The 26181-nt window shown below is 37.6% G+C and overlaps 1 protein-coding gene and 1 pseudogene across 12 annotated transcripts in view; one reads left to right on the top strand and one right to left on the bottom strand.

Moving 5' to 3' along the window:
• Window positions 1–26181, bottom strand: part of ATG10 (autophagy related 10) — a 238270-nt gene that overhangs the window by 192324 nt on the left and 19765 nt on the right. The gene's annotated exons all lie outside the window — the stretch shown is intronic.
• LOC114217563 (nucleophosmin pseudogene) lies at window positions 19519–20405 on the top strand (annotated as a pseudogene).

The raw sequence follows: 26181 nt of genomic DNA, 5'->3' as shown, positions 1-26181 counted from the left end.
AAGTTTCCAGACATATTTCCCAGAATGAGTCACAATCTGTGTCCTTATAGTCATTTCCATTGCAAGCCTGTGCATGTTTAAGCTCTTCTACCGAATGTTCTCTCCTTCTGTATCTTTTATCAGAACTCCTGCTTCCTATAGCTTGACATGAGCAAGTCTCAAAGAAGAAGGAGGTCTGTTGCCTCTGCATCAAGGCAGGAGCTATGAGAAAACTGGGCTGATACAATGCAATAGCAGAAAGAACAGAAACACACCCCCTCTTGCCTCACACTTACGTTACAAATCTTAGGGAGACATCATTTAATACCTCTTCTTCCTTTCCAAGAGTTAATCATGTTCTCCCACTGCTGTATTCCCAATCTTAGGTTTGGAAACAGACCAGTTGAACTGATGATCAGGTATCTAATAGCTTAAAATCTGTATTTCTTAAATTTACATTTCATATAATGGCAATACACACTAGTATCCTTCAAGAAGTTTTGCATTCTTTTAAGTGTTTCTTGAGTCTTCTATAGAATAATGGAGACTAGACTTACCCTCCTATCTTAAACAACTAGAAAACCAAACAAAAAACGTGAAATCAGAATTTTCAGATATGAGACACAGGCATTGCAGGACAGTGATCTCTAAGAGATGGGAAATAAACAAGGTGAGCTCTACAAATGTCTCAGCTCAGTGGCTGGAGAAAGTTCTTGTAAAGAAAATACAAAATGGCAGATGGTTCCATGGTTTGCTTAAATAACCTAAGAGAATCAACAGAAAAAGTAATCAAAATGAATAAGAGACTTTCAGAGAGTGGCCAGGAAAAAGATCAACATATAAAAATCAATAATTTTACAAATATAGCAATAATCAATTAAAATCATAAAGATAAAATGCACCATTCCATGAACAAAAACATGAACAAAAAATGTCAAATATCCAGGAATATACCTACCATGTCAGGAAAACTCTACAAATTTACTGTAGACCATGAAAAAATTCCAACAAGTTTTTTTATGAAACTTGTAAAATGATTCTAAAATTCATGTTAAAAAAAAAATCTACAGGAGTAGTCATTTTTTTTTAAAAAGAGCAATGAATGGTATAATTATCAGATATCAAAATTAACTAAAAAGCACTAGCAACAATTAAAATCTATGTTTTTGTGACAGAGAAGAAAAATAGATCAAGGATTAGAACATGGGAGTCTAGAAGTAGACTCATGTTAGAATTTAATATATAATAAAAAAAAATTGGATCACAGATGGAAGAACAGATAAGTCAATAATAAACGTGAAATCAGGGAGCCTGGGTGGCTCAGTTGGTTAAGCGACTGCCTTCAGCTCAGGTCATGATCCTGGAGTCCTGGGATCGAGTCCCGCATCGGGGACTCGGCGGAGGAGTCTGCTTCTCCCTCTGACCCTCCTCCCTCTTGTGCTCTCTCATTCTCTCTCTCTCAAATAAATAGAATCTTAAAAAATAAAAAAATAAAAAATAAAAAATAAATTTAAAAATACTTTAAAAAAATAAAAAATAAAAAAATAAACATGAAGTCAACGGTTCAACATTAAATAAAATAAATAAACTATATTACTATCCCACAAAATCTCCAAAATAAATTCCAGATGGATTAAAGTCCTAAATATAAAAAAAATAAATAAAGGTCTAGAGGAAAATAAAAGAATATTTTCAGAATTTGAAGTTAGGGAGGATTTCCTGAGCAAAACACCAACCCAGAAGTCATAAAGCAAAATACTGGCAGATTTATTAAAAATTTAAAACTCCTATATGACAAATGATACTATTAACAAAGTTAAAAGAGAAGTGACAGTCTAGGAAAAAATATTTGCAATACACACAGGAAATGAAGGATTGATAGTCATAATATATGTTATTCCTATGAATCAGTATTACAAAGATAAACAACCCTACAGTAAAAGAGACACAGGACATAAACAAAAAATTCCTAGACGAAATACCAGTGACCAATAAGCATATGAAAATATGCTCAACATCAGTGTAATGAGGAAAATGCAAATCAAAACAATATACCATTTTCTACCTTTGAGAATGAAAAAATTAAAGATCAGTAATATCTAATTTCTTACAGTATGAGAGAATGGGCATACTCATATACTTTTTGATGAGAAAATTAATTGCTACAGTATATTTGGAGAGAAATTTTGTCCACGTTCTCATTCATTCTACAAATACTATTAGCACCTACTTCATACATAGTATTCTACTATGCCCCAGAGATACAGCAGTGAACAACACAGTCAAAGGTTCCTCTCCTCATGGAGCTTGCATTCTGGAGGACAGGGTGGAGGGTGGAGGGAATAACAAAGAACTAAATACATAAATTAGGTGGTTTTAAGTGCAATAAAAATAAATTAGGGTAAGGGGGATTGACAATTATCAGGTTAGTTAGACGCTATTTTACATAAGGTAGGTAGGTAGCAGGTCCTCACTGGTAAGGTAAGCAATGATCTAACAAAAGTAAGGGAATAAGTCATAAAGCTTTCTAGAAGAACACACTAGACAGTAGGAATGGGAAGTGCCAAGGCCCCATGGTGTAAACAGCAGGCACCTTAGTATGGCTGGAGCAGAATGACAGAATAAGAAAATGATAGAACGTAAGACTAGGGAATGACAGAAAGAGTGTAGGGACCAGTTAGGCCTTGGAAGTCATGAACAAAGCTTTGGATTTTATTCCTAAAACTGGAAGCCACTGGAGGGCTCTGAGCCATGGAGTTCTACAACGGGACTCACATTCTTAAAAGATCACTCTAGCTGCTGTTTAAAGACCAGATTCTAAATGGGCATTAATTAGGAAGCTATTGCAATAAGCCAGGCGAGAAATGACACAGCCTGGGCTAAAGTGGCACAGTCCAGGTGGCGAGAAGTGGTTGATTATGGATGTATTTTGCAGATTCAGTTAGTAGGACTTACTAATGGATTAAACATGGATGCACGAGAAAGAGAGGAGTCAAAAAGAACCTCAGGTTCTCTCACCTCTTTGAGAAGAGCCTCAGGTTCTTGTCCTTAGTAACTGGAAGCTAGTATTTCTTGAGATAGGGAAGTTTGTAGAAGAAGCAGGTTGGGGTAGAGAGGGAAAGAGGTTGAGTAAAAATGAGTTAAATGTGCAATGCCATGTATACAGTCAAGTGGAATGTCAGGTTGCTGGATATAAAAACTGGAAGTTCAGGGACATGATAGGCACCAAAAATACAATTTTAAGAGTCATCCGTGAATATATAGTATTTACAGCCAAGGAGCTATATAAGATATCCTAGAGAGTGGGTCTAACTAGAAAAAAAAGAAATCCAATATTGAGCCCTGGGGCACTCCAGTGTTCAGTTGGGAGATGAGGAGGAACCAGCAGAGGAAGCGAAAAAGAAGCAGTCTCAAGGGCGAAGGACACTGATAAGTCAGTGTCCCAGATGCTAAGCAAAGAATATTTTCAAGAAGGTAGTGATAACTGTGCTAATTTTGTAGTATCTGTCAAAATGCAAAGTGAGAATAGTCTCTCATTCAGCAATTCCATTTTGAACTGTTTATTCTACAGAAATATATAAGCACACATGAAAACTGCTCTCTCCGTGGATACTTCTAAATTACTATTTGTTAGAGCAAATTAAATGCTCATCAATAGGGGACTGCTTAAATTATGGTGCATGTGAACAAGAGAATAAACTGGAATAATTAGAATAAATGGAAGAGGTAAGTTCCTGAGATGGAATGATCTCTGAATATTAAGTTAAAAAAACTACTTGAAGAATAATCATATGGAATGACTGATTCCAGACACATGGAAAAAGAAAACATGTATGTGTATGTTACCTGCAGAATAGGCAGGATAGTGTGATAAGAGAACACATGAGCTCCAAAACAGACTTCCTGGGATATAAATTTGGCTTGTTACCTTAGGCAAGTTGCTTAACTTTTCTTGGCCTTCCTCCCTCCCTCTATAAAATCCCTCAAAGGGAGGTTATCTGAGGATTAAATGAATTAATATACAAAAAGGATCAGTGTCTGATACATAGCACTCAATAAGTATTAGAAATTAATATCATAATGTATATAATAAATAATAACCACACATATAAATTCATACAAAGAGATTTTGAAGTTTACTCTCCAAACTGTTAACACTTGCTTTCTCTGAAGTTTGGGACTGGGAGCTGGCAGAGGAGTGAGAGGTGGCTGACAGGGACTTAAACACTTTACCATATATATGCCTAAATTACTTGAATTGTTAATAATATACTAATGCAAATTTTTACAAAAGTAGATGTGCACTTCTTGTGAAATTTTTCAACTTTTTTAATTTAAAGAGGAAAAAGAATAGTAAAAATTTATGAATCTTCATGGTTATTTTTGGTGATTTTTCACTCAATAATCTATGGTTCAGCTGACACTGAAAAGATAAATCAAAGAATTAGGATAATCAGAAGCAGGCGATAGAACATTTTCTAGTCATTTCCAAGAAAGATACATAGACAGACAAGTGGCAATAAAAATAGAAAAGACAGAAAAGAAGAGCCTGAATAAAATGAAGTAAAGGGAAGAGAACGAAATTGAACACTGATTCATAGACTCTGAATCTAACCATTTGGGCAAATCAAAAACACTATCTATCACATTCGAGAGAGGCAGTCACCCAGCATCTCTGACACACTTCTAGTGATGTAGACAGCATGTATTCTTAATCTGTTACACCTTATATTAACCAAATGTAGTCCCTCATTGGTCCTATTTGTCTCATCTGAAGTAACATAGAATAAAGACTCTACTGTCTCTTCACCAAGAATGACTTTTGACTAAATATTTTGGCCCCACTACCTTGTCTGGATGGGCCCAGCCCTGTCCAATGTGAGCAGAAAGGACATTCCAAACAGCAGGCTGCTACAGTTGCTCCACACCCAAGGCAAATTACAGCTAAGATTCTTTCCACTTCGTGATGCCAACAGGTAGAACGGTTATGATAATGTGGATGTACAACTGCATGACTTTGGACTTTGACTAAATTCTGCTTGGAGAAACAACAGGTATTTGTGGGAGGCAAATGCTAAAGTGTGCTCTATGCAGACTCAACCCTTTCATACATAACTCCAAGTCTTTCTTTCATTACCTCTTTCTTTGTCTTCAGTACAAATCCTTCAGCAGCTCTTCCCCAGACCTTCCCAAGGTGGAGCTCACCACTCCATGTATGGCTCTGCCTCTAATTACTATTTACTGCATTTGCATGTGTTTTTTTTCTCATTATAATGTCATTAGCATGCAAGGGAGCCTGGTTGCCAGGGCAACCAGGAGTGGTGAATGCACCGCACAGCCTTTAATGAAAACTTAACCCTACTTTGTTTAATTCCCACTGTGCTTTTTGGCTCACTTCACTTTTGTGGTCGCAAGAATGAAAATATCCTGCAGTTACCCCTGCTTATGTAGTGCTGCCCCAAGGTCTTGGGAACTTACGTGTGTCCCCCGAACATACCAACAGCACTTTATATTTCTCATAAGTAACCTTAATAACTTCCTCTGATAACAATAAACTCTCCTTCGGATCAACACTGCTCACTCAACAGTCTTCTGAATATCTAAAATAGTCTATTTTTCTGCAGATTAAATATTCTCAGGTTCTCAAATTGGTAAGATTTCTGCAGTCCTTACTCACCTAACTGCCAGCCCCTGAAAGCATTCTAAATGATTTGGTTGAGATCAGACACTACTTCTATAGCATCCTGCCCATCTGGTAACCTTCTCAAAAGAAAATAAAAGATTAATTTGACATGATTTTTTTTTTAGCCAACCTACAAAAGTATGCTTATCAAAGCTGGGTATAATAAGAAGAATAATGGTTTGTCAGGAGATCAAATCAACATTTAATTTAAAAACAAACAAACAAACCAAAACCTCAGTCACAACAGGGAAAAATAAGATGACACTCAGGATGAATAAAAATATCCTAAAATTAGGTACAAAAATCCAACTACACACCCATAGGAGCTCTTGCTGAACAGTAATGCCCACTTTTAAGCCACAAGAGCTACAGATGCCTTCAAGTTCAATAGGAGCCAAATTGTGACAGGCTGTCATATGTGGGTTTCTTAGAACTCAGTTTGTAATTTTAATACTTGCAGAATAAGGTAAGGACAGCAAGGTCAACAGTATTGTAGAACTGTTTTAAGAAAGCAAATCTTGTATGAACCAGCAGCTAATGGCCACAAACATCTATTATTTTCTGGTATTGCTGTCTTTTACAATATAAGGAAAGACAGAATCAGTGGAGCCAACCACTGAAGCAATAAGGCAACCTGAGGAGTTAGGAGCCAAGAGGAAACAAGCTCTCACTTCTGATGAAGCAGACCTAAAGAGAACCAGCAACAAAGCTGTGATGACGGAAAACTTTCTCGTGCTCTCCAAAATGGTAGCCAGTAGCCACTTGAAGTGTGGCTACTGTAATCAGAGAACCAAGTTTTCTTATCAAATTTGATTTTACTTATTTTAAATTTCAATTTGAATTGCCACATGTAGCTAGTGGCCACCACATGCTAAAGCACAGCTACATAAATGATGAGGTGCTGCAAAGTAAACATTCTGATGACATCTTAAGATCAGCTATATTCATCAACTTTTCCCCAAACAAGCAGCTGATGTGGGGCCCATCAAATTTGAGTCATATGGTCCCTGGGTGGCTCAGTCGTTAAGCGTCTGCCTTCGGCTCAGGTCATGATCCCAGGGTCCTAGGATCGAGTCCCACATCGGGCTCCCTCCTCGGGGGGGAAGCCTGCTTCTCCCTCTCCCACTCCCACTGCTTGTGTTCCTGCTCTCGCTCTCTCTCTCTGTCAAATAAGTAAAATCTTAAAAAAAAAAAAAGTCTGAGTCATAACCTAGGAGGAGGCCCTAGTACAGCACCCACTGTAGACCACATCCTTCACAGGAGAAGGTCCAGGCTGTGAAAACAGTCTGCACTGAGATCAGGGGTGGGAGTTTAGAAGGAAAGGAGTAGTTAGGATTACTACGGATTTGAGAACCTTTACAGCATAGAGTCAAGTACATAGACTCTACAGCCACACTGCCTGAATTCATATACCAGCTCTACCATGAATAAGAGTGACCTCAGTTTCTTCACCTATAAAATGGGAATAATAATGAGTACTATTACCAACCAGTGTAAAATTAAACTGAACTAATACATACAAACACTAAAAATAGAGTCTGACACAAAGTAATTACTAGTGAGTATTTTTTTCCAAAAAGTAGGTTTCTCCTTCAAAAGTTAATTTATTTTGATCAATCCCCATGAGTGAGTTATAGAAGGCTAGGATAACCTATTTCTCTTCCCAGGCCTTTATTCTTCTACATAATTAAGAGGCCATCTGAATAGCTTTTTGGCTTAGTCCAGGTGAGTCTGGTTCATCATCCTCTTGCCACCTACCCATCCCACTACTGCTGGCCCATATCCCCCACCTCAGTAAGACAAAAGATACTGCAGGCTCTGCTCCATCACACATGCCCAGTTGGTAAATACATTTCCTGAAATTTTACCCTCTCCCAGTCCTTGCTTTTTACTCCATTCTCTGAAATCCTTTATTGCATTTGAGACCTGTCACAGTTAACATTCTTGCCTCGGATTTCCAGACTGTCATAGGATTCACTCCAGTGCTTCCTAACCTTTTCACATCATGACACACATGAAAATTCATATTTAAACAGTATAATGGAGTAAACTTGAGGGAATTTGGTGGTGTCTATGTGAAACTCAGTGAAAAAAAATCTTAAATACATTTTCTTTATATTATAAAATTATTAGTCGATCCCCATTCCTACCCCCAGCCCCAAGCTACTCTACTTTCTCTCTCTACAGAGACAAGTGATAGAAACTTATTTCTCATCACTAACCAGAATTTGGATAATTCAAATCTAAATTGTACTCAAAATTGCCATCACTTAGCAAACCAAACAGATCTTCCTTTACTTTCATCAACAAACGTAACGTGAAAATTTCTTACAATAGTATAAATAAATTGTGAATACAACTGAAATCATACACCTAAATCTATGATGCAGTTCTTCCTTAAGTATACAAGATGTTGCTCTACTTGTCCTAATGATCAGTCTTTACTCTTCAAACTGCGCAACAAACTAAATGCCACAAATCAGTCTTCTTTAAGCATACATTTCCAAGGCTAAATTTTTGCACTGAATCCATAAATGTTATCAGTACATGCAAATACATTATCATGAGATCCTGGCAATTTTCTATTAGGTTTATTCACTCACCTAATGAATGTATTTTTTTCAAGGCAGTAACTACCTTTTAACAAATCTTCAAAGCAAGAACTGTTTACAGAAAAAGTCTGAATTCTCCTTCTAGTTCATCAACTTTAACAGAACTCTTCTTTGGACATAGACCGTCCCTCAGTATGAAACAGTGGAAAGCTATATCCCAATCCCATTTCTTCACGTGAAGCTAATAACAGATGTGAATAAGGCAGCTTCAGCTATACGTATTCTCCATTTAGATACACCAGACTATGTGAAATTCATGTACAGGCAAACTTTTACACAAGAGAGTTTCTCTGAGAATCAAACACCGTATTATTTGAATCTCTGTGTTTTCACGACTCCTTCCTCCTGTCTCTGCACTCACTCCAGCAGTAGACAAACCCAAGCATGTTTCCATAATACCTTATTTGTTTCAAAGTATGAATTCACCACCTTCAATATTTCATCCCCAGTAATTTCTTTTGGTATTGCTTTACAAAGAACTGATATTCTTCCCAGCATTTCTCTTTAGGAATTCTAACTGTGCTGGAATTTGGCAGTTTCTAACATGTGTCTGATTTAATAATAATCTGGATTAATGTTTTCTTTATGTTATCTGACATATCATCAATGTATTTATAAGTATTATTTGAGAGTACCACTTTTTCCATCTCTTTTGCTTTACTGGCCTCAATGTCTAGACTGGCTGACAAAACAAGGGCTTCTATCCTTGTGTGACACAGCTCAGCTTTAGCATTTAATGGTGTGACCTTGTAACTGGTTTATTTAGCTTAATCTAAATAAACTGAAAAAGTTCATTGTTGGTAAGCACAGCAAAGGAAACCGTCAACAAAACAAAGAGGCAACCCACAGAATGGGAGAAGATATTTGCAAATGACACTACAGATAAAGGGTTGGTACATGATCTATAAAGAACTTCTCAAACTCAACACCCAAAAAACAAATAATCAAGTCAAAAAAATGGGCAGAAGACATGAACAGACACTTCTCCAAAGAAGACATACAAATGGCTAACAGACACATGAAAAAATGTTCATCGTCATTAGCCATCAGGGAAATTCAAATCAAAACCACACTGAGATACCACCTTATACCAGTCAGAATGGCAAAAATTGACAAAGCAAGAAAGAACAAATGTTGGAGAGGTTGTGGAGAAAGGGGAACCCTCTTACATTGTTGGTGGGAATGCAGGTTGGTACAGCCACTTTGGAAAACAGTGTGGAGGTGCCTCAGAAAATAAAAAATAGAGCTACCCTATGACCCAGCAATTGCACTACTGGTTATTTACCCCAAAGACACAGATGTAGTGAAAAGAAGGGCCATATACACCCCAATGTTCACAGTAGCAATGTCCTCAATAGCCAAACTGTGGAAAGAGCTGAGATGCCCTTCAACAGATAAATGGATAAAGAAGATGTGGTTCATAGATACAATGGAATATTACTCAGCCATCAGAAAGGATGAATACCCAACTTTTACATCAACATGGATGGGACTGGAGGAGATGATGCTAAGTGAAATAAGCCAAGCAGACAAAGTCAATGATCATATGGTTTCACTTATTTGTGGAACATAAGAAATAGCATAGAGGACATTAGGAGAAGGAAGGGAGAAACAAAGGGGGGGAAATCGGAGGGACAGGTGAACCATGAGAGACTATGGACTCTGAGAAACAAACTGAGGGTTTTAGAGGTGAGCGGATGGGTTAGCCCAGTGATGGGTATTAAGGAGGGCAAGTACTGCATGCAGCACTGGGTGTTATATGAAACCAATGGATCGTGGATCACTACATCAAAAACTAATGATGTATTGTATGGTGACTAACATAACATAATGAAATAAAATTAAAAAAAAGAAAAGAGAAGAAACGGCTCATTGTTGGAACCAATCTTAAAAAGAGTTTTGGTTTTTTGTATTGCTTTTACAAAACTTAAGAATGTTCCAGTCTTTTCCCGCACAGGATGAGTTTTTGTGGTGAGGTGCCAGCACCGTTTGCTTTGTACCTTGTCTTCACAATAATTTTTCCTGCCAGCAACACATTTAGGCTGAGGGGGAAAAGGTTACCGAGCACACAACTTCAAGTTTGGGATGATTCTCATTTTATTACCTAACTAGTGACTTGATGGCTTTCCAGCTTTAATGAAGAGTTATCCATTAAGATTGAAAAGTACAGTACCTGTAAAATTTAAACCTTTTTCAAATATAAAGACCTAATGGGGCTTATAGACTTTTACAACTACATAAAATCTATTTACAGGAATAGGGAAATAGGGAATCTTCTGTGTTCATTAAAATGTTTTTAAAACAGGGGCGTCTAGGTGGCTCAGTCGGTTAAGCATCTGCCTTTGGCTCAGGTCATGATCCCAGGGTCCTGGGATCGAGCCCCACATCAGGATCCCTGCTGAGCAGGGAGCCTGCTTCTCCCTCTCCCTCTGCCTGTCGCTCTGCCTTCTTGCTCTCTCTCTCTCTTTCTGTGTCAAATAAATAAAATCTTTAAAAAAAATAAAATGTTTTTAGGGTGCCTGGGTGGCTCAATTGGTTAAACGACTGCCTTCGGCTCAGGTCATGATCCTGGAGTCCCGGGATCGAGTCCCACATCGGGCTCCCTGCTCAGCAGGGAGTCTGCTTCTCCCTCTGACCCTCTTCCCTCTCGCGCTCTCTATCTCTCATTCTCTCTCTCTCAAATAAATAAAATCTTTAAAAATAAATAAATAAATAAATAAATAAAATAAAAATAAAAAATAAAATGTTTTTAAAACAAATTTCATAAAAGTTCAAATAATCCATCATTGATTTTTGTTTATTCCAAAAACTAAAACTTTGACACAGGTCACAAAATATATAACATATCAACTGATGTGTGATTAAAAATATTTTCACAAATGTATTTTCTAAGGCTAGAAAGCCTTTTAATGAATAAACCTAATTAAATTACATTCAATCACTACTTGATTTTTAAAAATAAATATTTTTTAATTTCCAAAAACAAATAGTAGTTACAAAAGTCTTTCAAGAATGTAACTTTGGCTAAGTGTTACCACCAAAAGCAAAAACTAAGTAATAAATCAAGAATAACAAAATCAATGTTTTATTTAGCAATACTCAGTAGCAGAAAATGGCAATAAAAGTAATAAAAATAATCATATGTAAATTCTAAGTCAACAAAATTATAAAATGATGATGGTGATAATGATAAACTAAGCTGAAATTAAAATACAAATACTCTACATGTATTAAAAGACAAAATTTTAAAAGACGAAAGCAATCCAAATATCCATCAACAGACAAATGGATAAATAAAACGTGCCACACACACACACACACACACACACACACAGGAATATTATTCAGCCTTAAAAAGGAAAAAAATCTGAAATGTGGATGAATCTTGAAGACATTATGCTAAGTGAAATAAACCAGTTATAAGAAGACAAATACTATATGATTCCACTTAAATAAGGTACCTAGAGAAATCAAGATCATAGAAACACAAAGAAAAATGGTGGTTGCCTGCAGCTGGGAGGAAGAGGGGATGGGGAGGTGTTTCATGAATACAGAGATTCAGTTTACTAAGATGAAAAAGTTCTGGAGAAGGATGGTGGTGATGGCTATATAACAATGTAAATGTACTTACTACGACTAAAACTTTTACTGAATTGAACCACTTAAAAAGGAGTTAAGATGGTAAATTTTATGTCATTCATTTTCTACCATAATTTTTTAAATTAATTTAAGTGGTTATATTTATATTTTTTACCACAAATATAAAAATTAAAAAAAAATTACTGATGAGAAGTGTATCATAAGTATATAATCACTGGGATGATTCAAGGTCCAGCGTCAAACATAGGTGCTATATGATATGGCTACTACAGAGAACTTTCTGGCCATAGGTGCCACACCAAAATAACTGCTGAATTTAGGGAGTTTACATATAGAGTCATTTAAATAGTGCTCAAATACCATTTCAACTACTATAAATTTCTGAATGGCTATACGAGACATTGTTAATGAATTATGACCATTAGTATCTTGAGCCCACTTATAGCCTGTTCAAGTATTCAACTTCCAACTTTCTCCCTGATTAGCCTCTTGTCTCTCTCCCAAGGTCAGCATATTTATTCCTGGACAATCCTCTGGGTAAATCTCATCCTTAGATCAACCAAGGTTTGGGATCCCTACTTCCTGAATGCTATCCCAGGTTACCTTCCCTCCAGCACCATTGGCATGAACTCATACCTAGATTGGCTGCAAAAAAAGCTAATTCATCATAAGCTGCCTTACTAGAAGCAGTACCTGGAACAAGGTGAATTATGTGACCTTCTAACGCTAAACTTCTATTTCTATGACTTATGAACATTTTTATGACTCAAGGTTAAATAACACATAAATTTCAGCTTTATATTCTGATTGTTTGTCCAGGTATCAGCAATGAATAACATACGTATCAAAGAAGCATCCCTTACCATGATTTTCAGTAGGATTAAAATATGCTGGGTAAAACTGAAAACTAAAGTTTGCCACTGATGCACTCCCATTTCTACCACCACTCTTTCGTCAAGGCCCACAGATTATCCCATGGTGGCTCAAAGTTCCCAACCCTTCAAAAGTGCTACAAAGAACATAGCTCAGCTTTCTCTATTGTTCACTTTCCTCCACCTAAAACCCTGCCCTAATTTTTTAAAAATTTCAATTTGGCAATAGCCCACCTCCATTTGGACACAAATCCTGGTCAGGCTTTCTGATTTTCTTTCAAGAATGTCAACACCAGTTCCCACCCAGGGGTCACTGGAGCATATGAACCTGCCCTTAATGGGGAAACACAGACTATCTCCACTTCAGGTTCTACTAACCAACCCTTAGCTCATTAACCACTCAATGTCATCAAGTGGTTTTGTTAGGGTCCTGAAATTACAAATGATAGCCTTTTCTTTTTACTCAAATTTGAATATCAAATGTTATGTAATGGGGCAAAGGAACATAAATCAACATTTGAAAATCTCATCCTAGACCAAATGCTTTTCAAACCATCTGTGGTAAAAGATCAGGAATTTTATTTCCAATCTGTCATAGACATGCTTTTGTGAAAAACACTAAAATGAATTACTAGAAAAAAAATGAAATTAAAAAATTCAAAACATACAAAATATGTCTCAATTTAAGAAAAAAAGGAAGAAGAAGAAGAAAAAGAAGAAGAATGTTATTCTTTTAGAGCAGTTTTAAGTTCACAGGTACAGAGTTCCTCCCATATATCTCTGCTCCCACATACACATAGCCTCCCCCATACGCATGGCCTCCCCCATTATCAGTATCGATTTTCAAATTATATTTGATAGACATAATATTACTGTCAAATTATTTACAAGTTTCCAAGCACTCACTTTCAATTTCTGCATTTATCTCCTTGCACTGGTACCAATCCAGGACCACATTTCTGAGTAACACTGCCTTTCATTTCAACCCAAATATCCACCTCCATCCTGTCACCACAGTCAAAAACAATCCTCTCCATAAAAGAACCAGGAAGACACAAATGGCATATGCTATGGTTAGTGAAAAACCACTTGGGGTACATACACATCTGCCATCTATATATTTCTAATTGATGGAAGCTGATCCTTTTTCATAAGTTATTCACCAATCTAATACATTTTCAGGTTTATGAGAGTAACAGGGTATAGGAGTCTCATATATGCTTTTCACTCTGAAACCTCTCATTTTGGGGGGGTAGTTAAATCCCCTATTCTGGTTCTTCATTATTTACATAATAAAGATCCATTTAAATGCACACGCACTACGCCCTCCTGAAGCCAGCAGGAGGTGAACATGAAGATCTGAGACCAAACTTCTCCGTATGTGTGCAAAGCGTGTTTCCATTGTGCAATCACTTTACAAATAAGAAATAAATACTGGGTTTATAAGACTTGGAAGAAAAGGTTTATGGCTTTGACTGTTTTCCATTACTGGAAAATTTACATGCTGAAAAGTGGCAAAAACCAGTGCAAAAGAATAAACAGTGGGTGCACTTCAAGAGCTTGTTTCGTTCAAGGATCAGGAGTAAAATTGGGTTTTATTAGCTGTTTCATTAAGTTTTACTTTGAAGAAAAACAAACAGTGAAGGCATATGTGCAACATCTGATGAAAAAGGATTTTATTCTTGTTTAGAATAAAGTCTCTGTACAAAACTCATTAATGTAACATTAAATGTGAAGACTTGTCTAGCAATTTTAGGATAATTTTACTCATTTTAGTTTATTTATAATTTCTGACACAGTTTATTTAACATACTCTAATCTTTAATCACCATGTATACTAAACTAATAGATTAAATCTGTCTTTTCAATGACATTTTGCAACAAATATCTACAGCAGCTGTTAAAAGCAATTAGTATATGAAGTTTGTATCACATTTAACACCTAAAGTAAGATAATACAGCCGGATATTGATAACTTGGAAATCATGAAAGCAGATCAGTTCTTCTTAATCAAACTCCTAATTATAAATACTTATACGACAAGATGCTACAAAGCATACGTTTTAAGAAACATTTAAATTTATGTGCTATTATAATCTAATATCTGGAATCTAAGCATCTAATGTATCAAAGTATTACGTAAAAGTAAATACTTTTTTCCTCAGAGCAAATTTAAATAAGCTGGATATTCATCATATTCCCCTGGAAGAATTTATTCCATCACTATTTTTCCATTTCAAGCCTAAATGTTGATAAGAAGCAACTAAAGTTTGTTAGTAGGAAAAAAATACATATATCCTAGTTCCATTGTGGGGGTTACATAATAGTGTGAATCTCTGGTATGGAGGAGATTAAACTTCAACTTCAAACTAAGTGAGCAAATTACATATTAAACTACAGTTTAGGGGTTAAGATGGTAGTCTTTGGAAGCAGACACACCTTGGTTCCAATCTTGACCCTGCCTCTTACATAAAGACTATAAGTCTCTTAACTTCTCTAAGCCTACATATCTCATCTGAAGTAGAAAGAATAATGGCTAATTCATAGGGATATTGTGGGGATTAAATGAAATTAGGCATATGTAAATAATAGCACAGTGATGATGCTTTGAAAATGGATTTTCCTTTTTAAAAAAAATTATGACTCATTTTAATCAAAATAATATAACACATAGTTTTAAAAGTCAAAGGGCACTAAAATGCACATATATATATATATATATATATATATATATGTATGTATATATAACAAAAATCAGCAGCCTTTTCTTACCCTTCCCCACATTCTGGTCAGTCTACCTAGAGGCAACCATTTGCAACTTTCCTTGCTATATCTTCTGGCATTCATCTACAAATTCCATATATTTTATGTATATAGCTTTCTCCTGATAGATGAAATTCAGGGTTGACCCTCAAACTAAAAAACCACAATCATTAAAAAATGATTCCTGTTAAACTTATACATCAGAAAGAACATAGAGAAGAAACAGACTCTATCTTAGGAGAGTAGTCCAAATCAATTGTAACCTGTAATTAAAGGGTCTCTACTCCTCAGAGTACAAATATGAAATTGTTCTCCCAATAGCTGCTCTTAACTCCCTTATGTGGAATCTCCTTTCCCATTTGTTAAGTGTGGCAGATTGACTGCATTAATGACCCCAATTTTTCACGCCTCACTATATCCTTGCCCTTTGGCAGTGCCTTCCCACAATGACTCTGAGTTTGGCCTCCAAGAAAAGTTTAAATAGAAGTTTTAAAGAGTGCTTGAGTGTTTCTACTTTCTGTTTTTGGACCCCAACCACCACCATAAGAACAAGCTCAGGCTAGCCTCCTGGAACACAGAACCAAGTCAAATCATCCCAATTGTGGCCATCTTAGACAAGCCAGCTCCCAGTCAACCCTGAGCTGACTGTAGATACATACACAAGCCCTGCAGATATCAACTAAGCGTGTCACAGATCAGAAGAATGGTCTAGCTAATTTATAAGCTTCTCAGAAATACCAAATGGTTGTTTTAAACCACTAAGTTTTTGGGCGCCTGGGTAGCTCAGTCGTTAAGCATCTGCCTTCGGCTCAGGCCATGGTCCCAGGGTCCTAGGATCAAGTCCCACATTGGGCTCCCAGCTTCTCCCTCTCCCCACTGCTTGCGTTCCCTCTCTCGCTGTGTCTCTCTCTGTCAAATAAATAAATAAAATCTTAAAAAAAAAACCTACTAAGTTTTATAATGGTTTATTATGCAGCAATACCTAACTGATATATTAAGTATCCTTAAACAACTCAGTACCATACTATAACTTTTTAGGCACTTTCAGTTATTAGAATTCTATCCTTCAGACAATTAGAACTCAATCTTATTATTATTATTGTTATTTTGAAGCCTTCAGACTCAAAATCAATTTGAAGCTCTTTTCTCCCTGTGGTTCAACCCATACTCTCTGCAGCGTGGAATGGAGAAATGAAGCATGGTCTTGCTCAGAGGAACCTGCTGTCCCTCAATACTTCTTCCAGGAGCCCATGGCTTGAGAATTGGAAGCAGGAAGGACAGTTATCCCCTTGCTTAACTGGGTAGAGTCACGGTACCCTCTCTGCCATTTTGCTATTTCTTCTCTGGCTGATACTGACTGGCTGTCAGTGTCCCTGCATGTGGCAAGCACGCAGCTGCCAGCTCCCTCATGGGGTGACTGTATGGGCTCTTCAGAAGATCGTGCAGGGAAACCACCCTCTGGACATTGTTCCAGAATTGCAGCTAAGGCCTTAAGCTGAAGACAAAAATACCCTGAGCAACTAATTTTCTATATTTGGATTGCTATGAATAATCTACTAGCCACCGAGACCAGAAACCTGCCTATAGAGATTGCTCTGAGGAACCATTCCTGAAGAACTGGGATCCCCAACCCCATCCCAATATGATAGAGTGACCATGCACCCTCTACCTCTGCAGAGGTCCCTTTACCTCCTGGCTTAAGCAGGATGACAGAAAAATAGGCCAAGCCTAGCTACTCTCTGGAGTGCATACATTAACAGATTAAACAGTGTCCTCTCTCCCCATACTACCACTCTCAATTCCATTTGCCACTGTTTTAGCAGAAAAGGGCGGACCAGCCAGTCTAATGCTAAGCAAATGTTCAACTAGGCAATGAAATGACCCTCCTTCTGACTTGAGGGCATCCAATACTCTTTATAAATGGTTCCTTGGACAAGGAAGGCAGGCTTTGGGAGGGGAAGGAAGGAAGGAATCATTCCTCATCACAGACTCTTACACTTCTCCTCTGCTGAATCCTACTCTCATACTGGGATGGGGTTGGGGATCCCAGTTCTTCAGGAATGGTTCCTCAGAGCAATCTCTCTAGGCAGGTTTCTGGTCCCAGTGGCTAGTAGGTTATTCATAGCAATCCAAATATAGAAAAATAGTTACTCAGGGTATTTTGTCTTCAGCTTAAGGCCTTAGCTGCAATTCTGGAACAAGATAAAAAGGTCCCACTCAACACACTGTTACATGGTTATTTTTAAATCTAAAGTATGCATTAAATTCCACTATACTGCATATCATTATAGAAAAATTCCGTTTTTACAGAAATGCCAGTTTTATTAAAAAGACTGCCCTGAAGAGGTTATTTGAATGATACTTATTAACTTTTTATGTAAATTTTATGGTGTTTTCATGGATCCTAATTCACCAATTAAGGGATAAAAGAACATTGGCATTTTTAAAAATTTCTCATAATTTTTCAAATAAAACTTTTCACCTAATAAAGTTCTTCGGACAAATTGTGAATTTTTATTTTTTACAGAAAATCAGAAAATCATTCATTTAACCAATATTCGTGTTTGTACATTCATATTTGGTGATATTCTAGGGGCACTGGGCCTATCAGCAAACAAAACAAAGATCTCTGGCCTCACAGACTAAGCCGGGAAAGAGACATTAAACAGCAAACATAATAAAAAAGTAAATTACAGAGCACATTGGAAGGTGAAGAGTTGTATGAGAAAAAGACAACATGGAGAAGGACGAGCAAAGTCAGGAGTGAGGATGGCAGGTAGGGAGATCAAGTGGTCCGACGTGTTGAAAGGGTGACGAGAAGGCTGCAGGCAGAAGGGGATGTGTGAGCTCCCACATGAACAATGGGGGGATGATGAGAGGAGGGCAGTCAGCCATACGTGGAAGAGGGATGGTGTACACCTAGGGGCCAGCCCATGTAGAGGCTCCAGGCAGGAATGTTTGTCTAGTGTTTCTCCGGTGTGTTTGAGGAACAGCAAGAAGTCAGTGTGCCTGGATGGTTGCAAATGAAAAGAAGGGAGCAGGAGGTGAAGTCAGAAGAGTAATAAGAGGGGTGAGGAAGGAGCAGATCACGTAGTCTACAGTCTATTATAAATGTTTTGGCTTGGGGCGCCTGGGTGGCTCAGTCAGTTGAACGTTTGATTCTTGATTTCTGCTCAGGTCATGATCTCAGGGTCCTGGGATCAAACCCCGCACTGCGGCTCTGCACTTAGCAGGGAGTCTGCTAGAGGATTCTCTCTTCCCTCTCCCACTGCCCTTCCCCCTGCTCATGCTTGCATGCACTCTCTCTCTCTCTCTAAAATAAATAAATACATCTTTAAAAAATAATAAATAAATGTTCTGGCTTTTACGTAGAGTTGAGAAGTGATGTGCTATGACTCACATTTTAAAAGGGTTATAACATCAGAAGGCAAGGGTGGAAGCAGGCAGATAGGAAGGTAATCCTAGTGAAAGTTGATGGTTGTTTACACCAGGGTGGGAGCAAGAGGAGATGATAAGAAATGGTCTAATCCTAGATATTATAAAGGTGGAGGCAACAGGATGACCTAATGGACTGAAAATGGGGTCTGAGAGGAATAGAGAAGGTAAGGATAACTCCAGTAGGTTGAATAATTGGAAAGATGTAGCAGTTATCAATTGAGAGAAGATTAGTTTGGGTAGTAGTGGGTGAGTAAGTTTGGGAGGGGGAAGATTCAGAGTTTAATTTTGGACATGTTGACTTCAGGATCTAAGAGGAGACATTAAAGTAGAAATGTGAAATAAGAAGTTGGACTGATGAATCTAGAATTCAAGACAGAAGTCTGGACAGGGAATATACATGTGGGAGTAATTAGCATTTGATGCAATTTAATGATGACCTCCAGGTTCATGAGAATAGCTAAAAGAATAAGACAGTCCCTGGTGTGATTTCCTCCTGCATAGCTGTTCTATGGAACAGTAGTCGTTGATCTCCATCTGCCTTCTCTCCCACCTAAGTGCAGGCGACCACGTCATGGAAGATTTGATGGATGTGGACATGAGCCCCCTGAAGCCCCAGAACAGAACTATCTTCTTGGTTGTGAACTAAAGGCTGACAAAGATTATCACTTTAAGGTGGATAATGATGAAAATGAGCACCAGTTATCTTTAAGAAGGGTCAATGTAGGGGCTGGTGCAAAGGATGAATTGCACACTGTTGAAGCAGACACAATGCGTTATGAAAGCAGTCCAACTAAAGTCACACTGGCAACTTTGAAAATGTCTGTACAGCCAACGGTTTCCCTTGGGGGCTTTGCAATAACACCACCTATGGTCTTACAGTTGAAATGTGGTTCAGGGCCTGTGCATATTAGTGGACGGCACTTAGAAGCTGTGGAGGAAGATGCAGAGTCAGAAGAGGAAGAGGAAGAAACTCCTTAGTGTATCTGCAAAGCATTCTGCCCCTGGTAGGGGTAGCAAGGTTCCACAGAAAAAAGTAAAACTTGTTGCCAATGAAGACAATGATGAAGATGATGATAATGATGATGATTTTGATGATGAGGAAGCTGAAGAAAAGGTTCCAGTAAAGAAATCTATGCGAGATACTCCAGCCAAAAATGTACAAAAATCAAACCAGAATGGAAAAAAGTCAAAACCCATCAACATCAAGATCAAAGAATCTTTCAAAAAATAGGAAAAGACTCCCAAAACACCCAAAGGACTTAGTTCTGTAGAAGAAATTAAAGCAAACATGCAAGCAAGTATAGAAAAAGGTGGTTCTCTTCCCAAAGTGGAAGCCATGAAGAATTGCTTCTGGATGACTGACCAAGAGGCCTCTGGCAGAGGAGGAAGTCTCTTCTAGAAAGCAGTTTAAACAGTTTGTTAAAATTTTCCATCTTATTTCATTTCTGTAACAGTTGATATCTGGCTGTCCCTTTTATAATGCAGAGTGAGAACTTCCTCTACTGTGTCTGATAAATGTCCAGGTTTCATTGCCAAGAATGTGTTGTCTAAAATGCCTGCTTAGTTTTTAAAGATGGAACTCCACCCTTTGCTTGGTTTTAAGTATGTATGGAATGTTATAATAAGACATAGTAGTTGTGGTGGTCAAATGGAATGGTGACGAGACAAAACTATACATGTGAAATAAACTCAGTATTTTAATAAGGTGAAAAAAGAAGAGAATAAGACATAGCATGGTCACTAATATTATGAGGTTGTAGAGAAAGGAAAAACAACAACAAAGGAGACTGAAAAGGAGTGAAGAGTAATATAGGAGGTAAACCAAGAGAGTGAAAACACCAAATGAAGAAAGTATAACAAGAACAGAATGATAAATCCTGTCAAAAACTATTAAAAGATCAAATAATTTACTAATGAGCTTAGCAGTAATGAACTTAGAGTTCACTGATGACATTATATAATATCATATCCAATGTTCATTCCACTAAAAAGGAATTTTGCTATTTAATAAAAATTCTTCTAAAACAAATAGGTTTTTAAACACTGCTCAATGACCCACTTATTTCAAACAATACATTATACAATGAAATGAAATGAAATACAATGACATGTATTTATACAAATAACAAACCTGGCAGAACTCCTTGCAACTTATATGATTTTAGCTCAATTAAACAAGTGCATATAGAGTGCTTATCATGCTAAGCACCAAGGATATAGAAGTGAGGATACAGAAACAAACTCCTGACAGTCAAGCTTTCAGACTACTATGGGGAATCAGGCAAGTATACAGATAATCACCATGTAGAATTATGCATCAATTTTATGGAAATAGAAAGAAGGGGGCATCTAAGCTAAACATGGGGGTCAGGGTTGCCTACCTACAGGAAGTGATGTTTAAATTTAATCTTGAAAAAATATGCAGTGACTATGTGCAAAGGACTTAACCATACAAGTCACAAAAAAGGTACCAAATAACTAATAAACATATGAAAATACATTCAAATGAACTAATTTTTAGGAAAATGCAAATTAAAGTCACCACGTGGCCTCAGAAGGCAGGACTTCAAATCTTCTCCAAAAAAACAACTTTGAAACTATTCAAAATTGCTAAAAAAAACAACCATTTCAGGAATCTGGCAATCAACCGAAGTCAAATAAAAGATTAAGAAGCACTTGTTCATGAAACCCCTTTGTGATTCGCACATAAACAGTAGGAATCTGTGGCACTCCTGCTTGTGGTGACTGCCATCCTTCCTAGTGGTCTGGGTGAGTGTTCTCCCTGGACCACAGCTAGGACAGCTTTAAGGCCAGAGAGGCTCAAGTGATCCGGAGCTGAAGATGAAAGAAAATACTCCATTCAGCAATGTCTCCAGTAAAAGTAGCAATCTCACTAGCAAGTCTGAGGTAGCCATCACAGTTAGGACACCAACCAACCAGCAACATAAGCAGAAAGGTAACAGGAAGATTCTAGTAATGAGAGACGCTGGCTGCCTTCCACCTGCATGTCTTAAGGAAACCAGGCTATCTTCATGTCCTGTTCTGATGGTGGGGCTGCACACATGCACAGAGGACACGGAAGAAAGTAGAAGCCAAGGCAGACTAGAAGCCTGCCTGAACTCTGAATGTGCTCCCCAGCCCACATACAGATCCTTCAGGTCAGTGGAAATCTTACTCCACCCTTCATGCTCTGGGTGTTGGAGCATAACTCTGACCAGTCATAGCCCATGAAGCTATACATAAATGTAATGTTGAGAGAAAGAAGCAAGACTCAAAAGAGTACATCTTTTTTTAGGAATGAGCTGTGTATGCTTAGCTAAGGAGCTGGAACTATATCCTGAAGTAATGAAGAATCACTGAAGGATTTAACCAGGGAGTAATGGACTAGAATTGCATTTTTTTTTTAAAGATTTTATTTATTTATTTGAGAGAGAGAGAGAGAGAGAGAGAAACAGCATGAGAGAGGAAAGGGTCAGAGGGAGAAGCAGGCTCCCCGCCGAGCCGGGAGCCCGATGCGGGACTCGATCCCAGGACTCCGGGATCATGACCCGAGCCGAAGGCAGTCGCTTAACCAACTGAGCCACCCAGGCGCCCTAGAATTGCATTTTATAAGATCACTTTGGTAGGATAGAAGGCAGGATGGCAGAGGGCAAGATAAGACACAGAGAGCAAAAATAACAACCTGAACCAACACTGTGGCAATGGAAAGGAAAGCAGAGAATGCAGAGGTGAGTCAGTATGAAAGATGTTTAAAGGGGGAATAAACTGATGGAATGATCCATTTGGTTTAGGTATTGAGATGGAGGAATGTGAAAGCCTTCAGCTTCATGGTCTGAACCAGAAGGATGGTGGAACCACCTACTAAAACAAAGAGTTCAAATGAGGAGGTTGAAAGATGATGAGCTCAGGGTTTGATTACACTGAGCTCAAGGTTCACAGAACTCTAATCTGTGAGACTGCTAATATCATTAAATATGGGACCGTAGTGGTCCAAAAACCTGAGTTTTCACTCCAGTTCTAGCTCAAACTTGGGCAGGTCAGTTATTATTTTGGTGCCAAAGTCTATCGTTGATTCAAGTTATCTTCATACAAAATGAAGAAAATAATACTGCCCTATATACTTACAGGAGTGTCACGAACATAAAAAGAATGCTGTAAAATAAGAATACATTTGATTGCTGCTATAGCACACAATTTATCCTAGAAATTGTAACTAATAATATGACCAAAATGAAGCCATAAATATTGGGGAAAAAAACATATTTTCACTATATCAGATGACATGGAAAGCACCAAATAATTATTTTTAAAAGTACTAGAAGTAGAAAACAGCTCATTTAGATAACCAGTTCCAAAAGATACCTAGCAAAATCAATCTTTAAAGTGAAAACTTGGGACACCTGGGTGGCTCTGTCAGTAAAGCATCTGCCTTTGGCTCAGCTCAAGATCCCAGGGTCCTGGGATCAAGTCCCACATGGGGCTCCCTGCTCAGAGGGGAGTCTGCTTCTCCCTCTGCCTGCCACTCCCCTGCTTGTGCTCTCTCTTTCTTTCTCTCTCTGACAAATAAATAAAATCTAATAACGTGAAAACTTATTGGGGTGCCTAGGTGGCTCAGTCGGTTAAGTGACCAACTCCTGATTTCGTCTCAAGTCATGATCTTAGGGTTGTGAGATTGAGCCCTGCTTCAGGATCCGTGCTGGGCATGGAACCTGCTTGAGATTCTCTCTCTCCCTCTCCCTCCATCCCACCTCACGTCTCCCCCTCTCTTAAAGAAAAATTAATTAAAAAAAATAAAGTGAAAACTTGTTTTCCTAAAAAGTAAGACAATGTTATAGATATGTAATTTCACTCCAAATTTATAATTTAAAAGAATACTCATTAAAATCCCAATAGGTAAATAGACATATGAGGAAATTCACCAAAACAACCACAACTGTACTAGGGTAGTATGATTTTTTATTATTTTTTCCCCTATATTTTTACAAATATCCATGATAATAATATTGTCTGTAGTTGAAGGCCTTTTCCAAGGCTTTAGAAATAAGCATTTTTCAAGTTCAAGTTTCAAGTTAAAAATAACCCATAATAGGTCAGAACACATAGGTGAATTATTTATTTTTTTAATTTTTTTTTTTTTTAAGATTTTATTTATTTGACAGAGAGAGAGACAGCAAGAGAGGGAACACAAGCAGGGGCAGGGGGAGAGGGAGAAGCAGGCTTCCCACGGAGCAGGGAGCCTGATGCAGGGCTCGATCCCAGAACCCTGGGATCATGACCTGAGCCGAAGGCAGATGCTTAACAACTGAGCCACCCAGGTGCCCCATAGATGAATTACTTAATGAGAGAGAATGGCTCCCCAGCCAGCAAGATTTGACTGTAATCTGACAGCAACCAAAAGAGAGACTGGCCAGTCATTAAAACTTAAAAAAAAAAAAAAAACAGAGAGAGAGAGAGATCAGTGAAGGAAACATTGGCAGTGTCCACTGCACAGTTCAAGCGAGAGATTCTTACCTTACAAACCTAAAATTGCAACTTCTCCTCAATGGTAAGACTACCCCTATTGCAGAGCAAGATGTATGCCACTCTCAGATTATGCCATTAAATATCTCAGTTTTACAACTACACATGAGAATTTGTACTTATTCTGTGCTCATACAATTGTGATTAGCCCATCTACAAAGCAAAAATGAATCATCATGACAGGATTCTAGTTCACTTGACAATTTTATTTATTATGAATTAATAAATTAGACTCTATATACTCTCTGTCTCTCTCTCTCTGGCTCCCTCTGTCCCCCTCTCTCTTCCTCTCTCTCTCTCTCTCTCTCTATATATATATATAAGCTTTAGAACCTAAGGGTAAGATGATCTTGGGCTTCATAAACTCAAGAATGTAAAGATAACTCTCCACAAGGCTTTTTGTTTGTTTGTTTTTAAAGATTTTATTTATTCATTTGAGAGAGAATGAGAGAGACAGCACAAGAGGGGGAGGGTCAGAGGGAGAAGCAGACTCCCTGCTGAGCAGGAAGCCCAAAGTGGGACTCCAGGATCATGACCTGAGCCAAAGGCAGTTGCTTAACCAACTGAGTCACCCAGGCGCCTTTTTTTTTTTTAAGATTTTATTTATTCATATGAGAGAGAGCACGAGAGGGGGAGGGTCAGCGGGAGATCCACAAGGCTTTTTGAAATACAGCCTGCCATCCTGCCCAGTAAACTCAAACATCACTGTTAGCCAAGAATATGCTTTTAATTGTTAAGCATGCAAAATTACTATCACTATTTACATTTTATTTATAAATTTGTGAAGTAGTATAGCTTTTCTTTCTCTGATACTCTTGATAATCTTTAAAAGTGATGTTCAAAAATATTTAATTCACAAGTGATACACTTGAACCTGTTCTTCTTGAAATGATTGCTTAAGATTTGTATATGCTTAAGTGACAAATCATAACACACAATAAATTATGAATTAAAAAATCTAGTGTAACTGACTATGATTCAATGTTTATTATAAAAACACAGAATGTTGCTCCAAGTGCATTTTTCTCCTAATCTCCAAAGATAAACTAAAAAAAATCTACTTTAGTCTAATCAAGCTACTATTTCAATACAATATACTTAATCTTTATCTAGTGACATTTGGGCCCAGAAATAAAATTTCATTAACTCACAGTGGATGGCTTAAACAAATACAGCATTACACCAAAATTTAATAGAAGTAACATGCTCACAACTTCCCTAAAAGCGACTGTTAATACAGTGACATGTAATTTTTTTAAATAAGCTAGAGGAAAAAGAAGAAAAGTTAACCAAAAATTAAGTATTTCAAACCAACAAATGTATTTGTTACTCAAAGAAACATGATCTCTAAGAAACCTGTGAAAAGGGTGCCTGGGTGGCTCAGTTGGTTAAGCAACTGCCTTCAGCTCAGGTCATGATCCTGGAGTCCCGGGATCGAGTCCCACATCAGGCTCCCTGCTCTGCAGGGAGTCTGCTTCTCCCTCTGACCCTCCCCCCTCTCATGTGCTCTCTCTCTCAAATAAATAAATAAAATCTTAAAAAAAAAAAAAAGAAACCTGTGAAAAATGTCTATTTCTTTCAGTAAACCTTAAAATTGTCATTTAACTTCAGCAAAGAATCTAAGCATATTATATACACAGAGATCAAAAAAATGGGTGTTTAACATTTCACTCTTGAAATAAAAATCACTAATTCCAACAATTCAATGTATAAA

This window comes from Eumetopias jubatus, unplaced genomic scaffold (assembly GCF_037043125.1).
Source record: "Eumetopias jubatus isolate StellerSeaLion01/CBP00866 unplaced genomic scaffold, mEumJub1_p1.0 scaffold_5, whole genome shotgun sequence".
Lineage (NCBI taxonomy): Eukaryota > Metazoa > Chordata > Mammalia > Carnivora > Otariidae > Eumetopias > Eumetopias jubatus.
Note: the sequence above shows the minus strand (reverse complement) of the source record. Positions and strands in the feature narration are given on the sequence as shown.